Raw genomic sequence first — 9215 nt, forward strand, 5'->3', positions numbered from 1 at the left:
ATTGTGTCTGCCTGCAAACATAGGCTCGTAACTGATAGCCTAAACCCCGAAGACTCTACTCACCATGTGCAGTGATGGAGCATTGGATTAAAATCACTCCCGATGAGGAGGAGCCACCACCATTTATTATGTACTTCCCCCGGAGCTCCGCCATGCTCCCTGCCCCCCGAACCCCCAACTGGAATTTTCACCACAAGAACACATTATGGTAATCAGACAGTATGTGTGTATAGGAATCAATCAACAGGAAAGCCATGGCAAAGAGTTATGACAGTACAAAGTCTGTTTGTAACTTTTGATTAATGGAATATTTACCATGGGCCCGCTTGAGAATGAGGAAGGCACGAGGTGGACTTGGAGGTTAACCCCAAAATTTCCATTTAAATGCAGGAAGGGAATGGGCCATGAAGCCCAATGTACAAGATGCTCTGTTGTGGCCAAACCAATTTGCTAACATACAGCATGCGTTTGGATTAGATGAATAACCTAGGCAAGATTCATCTCATCTTCATCATCATCATCAAGATCATGCTCCCAATTGCCGTATAGTCACTCGACTGATTCATGCAGCTCTTTTCCCTTTTGTTATACCATGTCATACAAATATGTACGTCCCTGTAAGGTATTTTCAGCCAGCAAATGAAAAGTAATCAGTCTTGGGATGTAGAAAGCACGGGGCTTTATGAAGCTCGCATTGAAGTATTTCAGCCAATGTGCTATGACCCAGATATAAATAATCTGTCCCTAAAACAGGAAAAAACAATGTTCTTCAATAAGGCAACATGTTAAGAAAACTGCCGAATGTCACCGCAAACTGTAAAGCAATTCAACAGCTGCATGATATGTAGCACTTGTAACATTCACAAGCATTTTGTAACATTAAAAGCAAAATGGCCACATTTGAGAAAAAAGTAGAGTAGTTTGCATTTCCATTTTTATCATAAAACAGCTGACTAATAAGAATGACTTTCAACCTTACCCTGACTTTTTGCACTGGAATTTGGGCTCTGCTTCTGTGAACAGTAAACCCCACCTACTTTGATTTGAATGGCCATACCAATTATTTCGACAGTGATGAGTGTTGTTAGATCACATGAAATGTAATTATTAAAGCTTTTTGTCTTTCTAACAATAAGAGCGCTGCATAATCAGTGCAAGAATTTCAAATATCATGTTTGTCTCCCTCAATGTGTATGATGGTTACAGCCCTGAGAGTGTGTATACAGTATGAACACACAATAATCGAGTAACTCTTTGGTTTTTTATTTTGCATTATTATTTCATTTCACAGTGCATGATCACTCACCAACAAACATCACTCTATAGTTTAGCACATACCAGTGAAACAGGCTTGTTTTTGAACCTCTTCGGATATTAGATTTGCAAATCCAAGGTGCAAATTGTTTGTGGAATCTCCATTCTTCCCTTTCTAATGTTGTCATTTGCAATCAGCTCACTAGGAAAACAGGGACGGGAGAGGGGAGGAAAATCATTTGAACTCATGATCCACGATAGATTGGCCCGTGCACCGGGGTCGTCACTGGGCCAGGATGACAGTTCAGGTCAATACCAGGGGCAAGAAGGTGGCCAAGGCAATGCCCCAGGGGCCTCGTTCAGAGGCTTGAACTCAGGATTCTGAGGATTAAGGGTGGTTGACAAGACATTGGCAGTCTGTTTTCTGCTGAAGGAGTTGCAGAGAAGAGGATTATGTTGGGCCGACATTGTTGTTGCTGTTTGCTGACAGTGGCAACTTGTAGCCAGTGGTCACCGGTCCAACCTCGTCACCTGCCGCTGTCAGGACCGTGACAAGATGCTGAGGTATGGAATGGTGTCACTTTCCTTCCATTCTTTCCCATTCGTATCCCATGCTGCCAACCTGATCCTATAGCCGAACTCAGGGGGCATGGCATTCTGGTCATTGATGTTTGGGGTATTGAGTTATTGATATACTCCTCAAAGAGCTTCATTGATCCCACCGCAGACAACACACTACAGTACATGCATACTAGAAGAGCTACATGAGTTCACTTGACTCCCATTCGGCTACATTAATTCTCTGGCGGGAAAGGAAAAAAGGTTGCGGCATACAATTGTAGGATAAAAACAAAAGGAATGGAGTTGTATGTGGAAGCCATTAAGATATCTCAGTTTGACACATGCAATCCAGACAAAGGCTTCACTGGGAGGCAAAAAAAGTAATAACTTCCTGCATGTCCCACCTCACCTGACCCTGCGCTTATGAAATATCACTCCCCAGCTTGCTTTGCCTTAACGGCTTAGAGGGTATTAGAAAAGTTTGGCAACTTGTCAAATGGATGGATCAGACAGATATATGGAGTGGGGGTCATTTCTCTCACGCTGGCAGAGATCGGCGAAACCTCTCGCAATTTCCCTGTCGGCTGATTGAGGACTTAGTTTGAACGAACGCCGCTAAAGCCTGGTGTGTTCCACTGACTGCCTGACACACGTTAGCAGCGTATATGTTATTCCATATTCTGTGTGCCACTCCTGGGGCAAGGGGGGATTCTGCGGGCTGGGATCCTTGCGCACAGCTAACCCCGACTCCATCGCTATCAATTGTCTTTGAACAGCTCCGATCATCACCTCAATTATCTGCTGTCCAGCCCATCTGATAGCTTTCTAGCCAACTATAACTTCTCTGTCGATGAACATGCACAACAAAAGCCTATTCCGCTATACCTGTAGAAAAGCCATTTATCGACCACTGAGGTGGTTGGAGCTTTCAGCTATATTTGAAAATGGAATTGATCTGTATTCTATCCCTAAAGCAAGAGTGAGAGAAACTCATTTACAGTGCAAATACAAATATATGTATATAACAGGGCTGTACTTATTTTAAAGAAAACAAATGGAGGAATATTATTTTAAAATAAATTACCTTTATATTGTAGACCCCAGAACAAAAATGAAAAATTTGGCAAACAAAATAATATGTAATATTATTAATAACAGATAATGACTACGACAACTATCTAAAGAAATGCCCTTTTCAAAATCATTGATATAAATATATCAATCATAAATCATATATATATATATATATATATATATATATATATATATATATATATATATATATATATATATATATATATATATATATATATAATTTAATAATATTCTGTCATATATATTAAACGTTAATTAATAATAATAATAATAATAATAGCTACTAACAAGCAATACATTTATTACTATTACTAGTCTTCTTCTTCTTCTTATTATTATTATTATTATTATAAGAGAGGATATAAATAATAATGTTATATATGATAACAATTATATATATTATATAAATTTTTAATACTATTATATTAATGTATATAATATTCAATGAAAAAGAATGCCAGATACACTGCTCTGTGTCTTTTACACACAATTGCTAACTGCTAAGCAAAAGTGCTAAAGTGCTTAGCAAAACATATGTAGACATATACTAAAGTTTGTTAAAAACAAATACCTCATGAACAAGTTTTACTGAAAGCTTTACAAACTGTATTTGTAATTATCAGTTTAAATATCCTTAAAGTTATAGCATTATATTGTTACAAATAAAAAGCATAATCTCTAATTGTTTACTTTCCACAGTTACACAATTATGATAATTTGGTAAGACATTTCATCTAAGCCTTTATATATGAAATGCACACATAAATGCATGGCTGAGCGCTAATGCCTTATAAAATGAGTGCCTATTAGCATTCCTCTTTGGCTTGTACATTTATAAACATTTTGTTTTGGTGAAGGGTCATCTCTGTATTGCTCTGTCTCTGCAGGCTGTTATAAACGAGCGTAATTACGGTGGCTGATTGGTTGGAAGGTCATTGCTAATCCTGTAATTTTTCATCTATGTTTGGATTTGCTTGTGATGAATGTTCCCAGCCTTTAGAGTATTCCTCCTCAGATTACTCCATGCATAGAAATGCAACAGCAAATAAAGCTGTTGGCTCCCTGTTGTTTTTCTCCACTGAGGCCGTATTAGTAAATGAACAAATGAGATTTGTCATTTTACAGGTTAGGCAGAATTTCTGATTATAATATTCAATACACTGATTGTTTACACTGTGATGACAAATGCTATGGCAGTATGGAGATATTTTTAAGTAACAAGCTGTTCAAAGGTAAATTAACATGATATGCTCCACACAGGCATAATTTACAATAATAAAAAAAATTAATAGCTTGTGCTAGGGAAATGTTTATAAAGAGGAACTGTCAAACTGGAGAAGTATTTTCTTTCTTTCTTTCTTTTTATTCTTTTGTAACTGCAGCTGTACCAAACCCGATATCAAAAGCAGATAGATAGATAACAAACACACTGAATTAAATGTACAGTATATAAAATAGATAGATAGATAGATAGATAGATAGATAGATAGATAGATAGATAGATAGATAGATAGATAGATAGATAGATAGATAGATTGGAATATGTTCACACATTTTGTGCAATACAAATAAACAAAATAAACTAACTCCAATAACAATGTGCAAATACATATGAGCAGTTTTTGTTACTCCCCAATAGCACCACAACATGGACACTGCTGTGTTGCTGTGTTTGACCTCTAAAGGATATATTTGCTTAATGGAGAAAACTGAATGCACAGACTTTGTCTTAGCAGTTATAAAGTGATGCATAAAGTAAATGCATTCTCTCCGAAACAATGCTCCTGATATTCCAGTTAAAGGACCCACTAACTTTCCCATTACATACAAGCTCTGATCACTCACAGCAACTTGTTTTATCAGACTGATCTTTTAACATTTTTATGGTTCTGGTAAAGGGATGCAAATTCTGAGGTGTCAAATCAATCAGTCTAACTCTCAACAGAACCTTAAATACAGCAATAAAACAGCCCAAGAATGTAATTCACCTCAGTGAAACACTCAACATGTCCCTCGTGATTTAAACCACCTTTGGCATGGGCGCCTATCACAGTTGCAACACATTTTCTCAACCAATTGCGCATTACAGTCTTCTAATGGTCAAGTCAGACAGAGTAACTTATAGCAGCTCATTAAAAGGCTCCTCTCACTCTCTTCCTATCTCTCCCTTTCAAACTCTCCCTCTCTTCCTCTTTCTCTCCATTTCCCTCGCTCTCAGTGGACACAATGTCTCCTGCCTATTTGCAGTGATTTCCGCAGGATGAATTAATGTGCTGTCAGGCCTGTTTCAGAGGCAGCAAGCTGGCAGCTTTCCTGATCCTTGGCTGATCAGCTACTCGCCTGCAGCAGAGGTGTCTAGCCTGCTAGCCAGTGAGCCGGTCATTGGGCAGAGAAAAGGGAAATGGGAGATAAGACGTGGGGGGTTCCCACCGATCCATTTGTCTATCCGTTCGCTGACAGGCTGAGAAAAGTCATGATGGACGATGCCCTTTCAAAGTCAGACAACATTTTCTCTCTGTCCCAGAGCTGTGGCCAGGTTCTGTATCTGTAAAGCTCAGTGAACTGCAAGCCTTTGGTCATTGAAGCTATAACAGTTTAAATATAAGTAAATAGTTCAGCCACTGGTCAGTAGACTAGAAACAGCACCCTTTAGAAAACGTAAGAAAAATGTAAGAATATTTGTATTATTTGGTAGAAAATAAATAAATAAAAAGCTAATTATAATAAAAAAATATGTTTTACAATAAAATACTATTCCATGTATTATTCACCATTTCTTTGCAGTCTTTTGCTAAATTCACCAGCAATTTTTAAGTATTTTTTCAGTGTCTAACAATGGGCTTTAATAATGATACTTTGTTCAGTAATTAAAAGGCAAAGTAAAATATTCCTGCATACTCTGATCTCGCTAATAAATAACACAATTATGTGTTTTTTCTGTAAAAATATTAAGAAAGTCAATGTTTGGCAACATTTAATTCAGTACATTTTAAACAAATATTTGATTTATTATTATTATTATTATTATTATTATTATTATTATTATTATTTGTAAACATTTTCTTGCGATTTTTGAATGATTTATTTTTTTCTATTTTTTCTCCCTTTTTTTTCAGTGTGTTAGAAAGAATATTAATTTACCTTTTAGTGGGCTTTAATATTGATATTCTGTCCAATCATTTTTCAAAGGCAAATTGAAATATTCCTCCATGCTCTAATCTTATTAATAGATAGCAAAGGCTTGTGTTTTTCTCTGTAAAACTAATAAGAACATTTCTATTAGAAAACATTTAATTCGGTAAATGTCTTGCCATTTCTTTGTAATTCTCTGTGAATTTTCCTAACAATTTCTGAGTGAATTTTCTTCAGTGTAAGAACATCTTATTTTTCATTTTGATGGGCTTTAATTTCAATATTTTCTTCTTTATATATTATTCAAAGGCGAATAAAAATATTTCTCCATCCTCTGATCTTGCTAATAAATAGCAAAGACTTGTGTTTTCTGTGTGAAAGTCTCTATTGGCAACACAAAAGCTTAGAAATCACTTACCCAAAATGAAGACTAAACAGCCTCTATAATCTCATTCATTTGGTAATGCCTAATCAATGGCCAAGCAACATTGAAGGGTCTAGTTCAGCCATCGATCACAATCTCTCGATTCTGCCTCAACAATAAGCTCTGCAGGAGGGACAGATTGAGCGCAACCTTCGCATTAATAGGCTTTGGGTTCTTTAATCTAGACTTCCTCTTGTGATGGTACTTTTTTTTGGAGTTGGGGACAATCTGAGGCTTGTCTTATTACCCCTGTTGCCTGGTGAGATCGGCCCCTATTCCCCAGCACCACGTCCCAAACCTTAATCCAATTTGCTCGGCCCCCTTGTCCACAGCAGCAAGCAAAATTAAAAACCCTGTGCTGCAAAAACACCTTACATTTCCAAGGTATTGGCTCGCTGTGCTAGACTAGAAACTTCATTTATTCTGGCTAACTTCTCAATTATCTTCCCAGTAGTGGAGATGTGTAAAAAGTGCGAAAATCAATACGAATCCATTCCCCTCGTATTGGAAGGGGAAAAATTAATGAGATAGGACACTCTCTTAATCAGAAATAAATGTTTTAATTCAGATAATGACATAGTTTTCCCTTGCAGAGGGATGACAAATGCCGGGCCAGCAGTCTGCTCGCAGGCCGTTTCAATTTTATTGTAAATATAAAAGGTATTGATCGGCGAGATGTACAAACCCTATTGCTTACAAAAGCCATTTGGGGGGCCTGGGAAAACTATTAAGCGTGGGGTCAGAAATCAATAAACAACACTAAAACGTGGCCGCGCTTGCCCCGGCTGGCACCTTGGAAAGCAAAATGGCAGGCGTAGTGACAGAAATGTCTGTGGCGGGTAACGGCGGGGGTGATGGGGTCAGGTGTATAATCATGGAGAGGGCTTTGACAGCCGATTTACACTGAGGCCTGACAGTCTGCCCTCTTCAACACACACACACACACACACACACCAGCTCATCAGCTTGTCACTACTTCAGGTCTGTTTCACTGACGCATCTAATGGAACGTCTAATGACTGTCTATCACCCGCCTTTCTGGATCACACCCTTTTGAATATTCACATGTTTGAATTGTAAATGAACTATATTTGTACTCTGAGGTTCATTAAAACTATTTTAGAGAACGATGAACAAATGTTAAGACTTTTTCGTGGTCTCCCAGAGTAATCATTTTATTTTATCAAAAGAAAGTAATGTTCTCCATAGTGACTTCTTTTTAACAAAAATAATCACATTTTCAGTTTCTATAAAATTGTCTAAAATAAAAGATATACAGTATATGTGACCCTGAACCACAAAACCAGTCTTAAGTCACTGGGGTATATTTATAGCAACAGCCAAAAATACATTGTATTGATCAAAATGATCATTAGGGTATTAAGTAAAGACCATGTTTTATGAAGATATTTTGTAAATTTCCTACTGTAAATTTAAAAACTTAATTTTTGATTAGTAATATGCATTGCTAAGAACTTAATTTGGAAAAATTTAAAGACTATTTTCTCAATATTTAGATTTTTTGCACCCTCAGATTCCAAATTTCCAAATAGTTGTATCTCTACCAAATCTTGTCCGATCCTAACAAACCATACATCAATGGAAAGCTTTCTGGTATTGTGTGAATCTCAATTTCTAAAAATTTACCCTTTTGTGGTCCAGAGTTATATATAATTATTTGACAGCCACCTCACAGTGAGAACATCAGAAAGTTGAATATATATATATATATATATATATAGTTTTGTAATTTATTTTATTATATAATTATTTAGGGATTTAGGGATTATTTAGGGTACTATACATGGAAAATAAATAAAAATCACTAAATATTTCTATATGAAGTCAACTATAAAACTAAATAAATTACATATGAAGTATATTAGATATCTGCATATGTACTACATACATATATTATGTAGTAATACTACTACTAATACTACTACTAATAACATGTACATCTGTATTTGTGTGTGTGTGTATGTGTGTGTATGTGTATGCACTCACAGTCAGATAAACATGTACATATACATATATGGTAGCATATTATTTTAAGGTGTCCTTGCTACATGTTACACATGCATACAATTATAATAACAATAAATTCTGCATAATTACATGCAAGTAACATTAAACCAAACCCTAATCCTAACTCTAACCATGTAAATACATGTAGTAAATTAATATTACTCAATTCTTAAACCTATAATTACACTGTAACAATGACACCTTAAAATAGAGTGTAACCACATATACATTAAATATAAATATTGTTACACATTTTTATTTACATATGGTAGATGTAATGATGCATAATGGTACATATATTATATGTTAATATATAAGATATATACATTCATATATAATACATTATATGTAATGTTTATAATGTAAAATGAACGTGGCGACAAAGCTGAACATGTGGTAAATACAATTTAGTAAAAATGTAATTACTCCATGTTTGTACCTTGATGATCAGGAAAATGCCCTCTAAACCAATGGAAAAGGCCAATACGGCCTCAGGCACAGGGCAATGAGAGGTATATAATGTGTGTATAGTAATTAGGGTAGGTAAGGGAGAGTGACCAGGGCAGACAACTTAACCCCAGATCTATGGACTCCATTGGACAAGTTGTGGGTCAGACACTCGGCTGCACTTTGTCCGTGTCTTCCATCGACTGACCCTTTGAGTAGGCCACTTGCTTTCAACAGGTGCAGTCTGGTGGCCAATCCCAGCCCGAATTAAAGC

The sequence above is a fragment of the Carassius gibelio genome, chromosome B6, assembly GCF_023724105.1.
Source record: "Carassius gibelio isolate Cgi1373 ecotype wild population from Czech Republic chromosome B6, carGib1.2-hapl.c, whole genome shotgun sequence".
NCBI lineage: Eukaryota > Metazoa > Chordata > Actinopteri > Cypriniformes > Cyprinidae > Carassius > Carassius gibelio.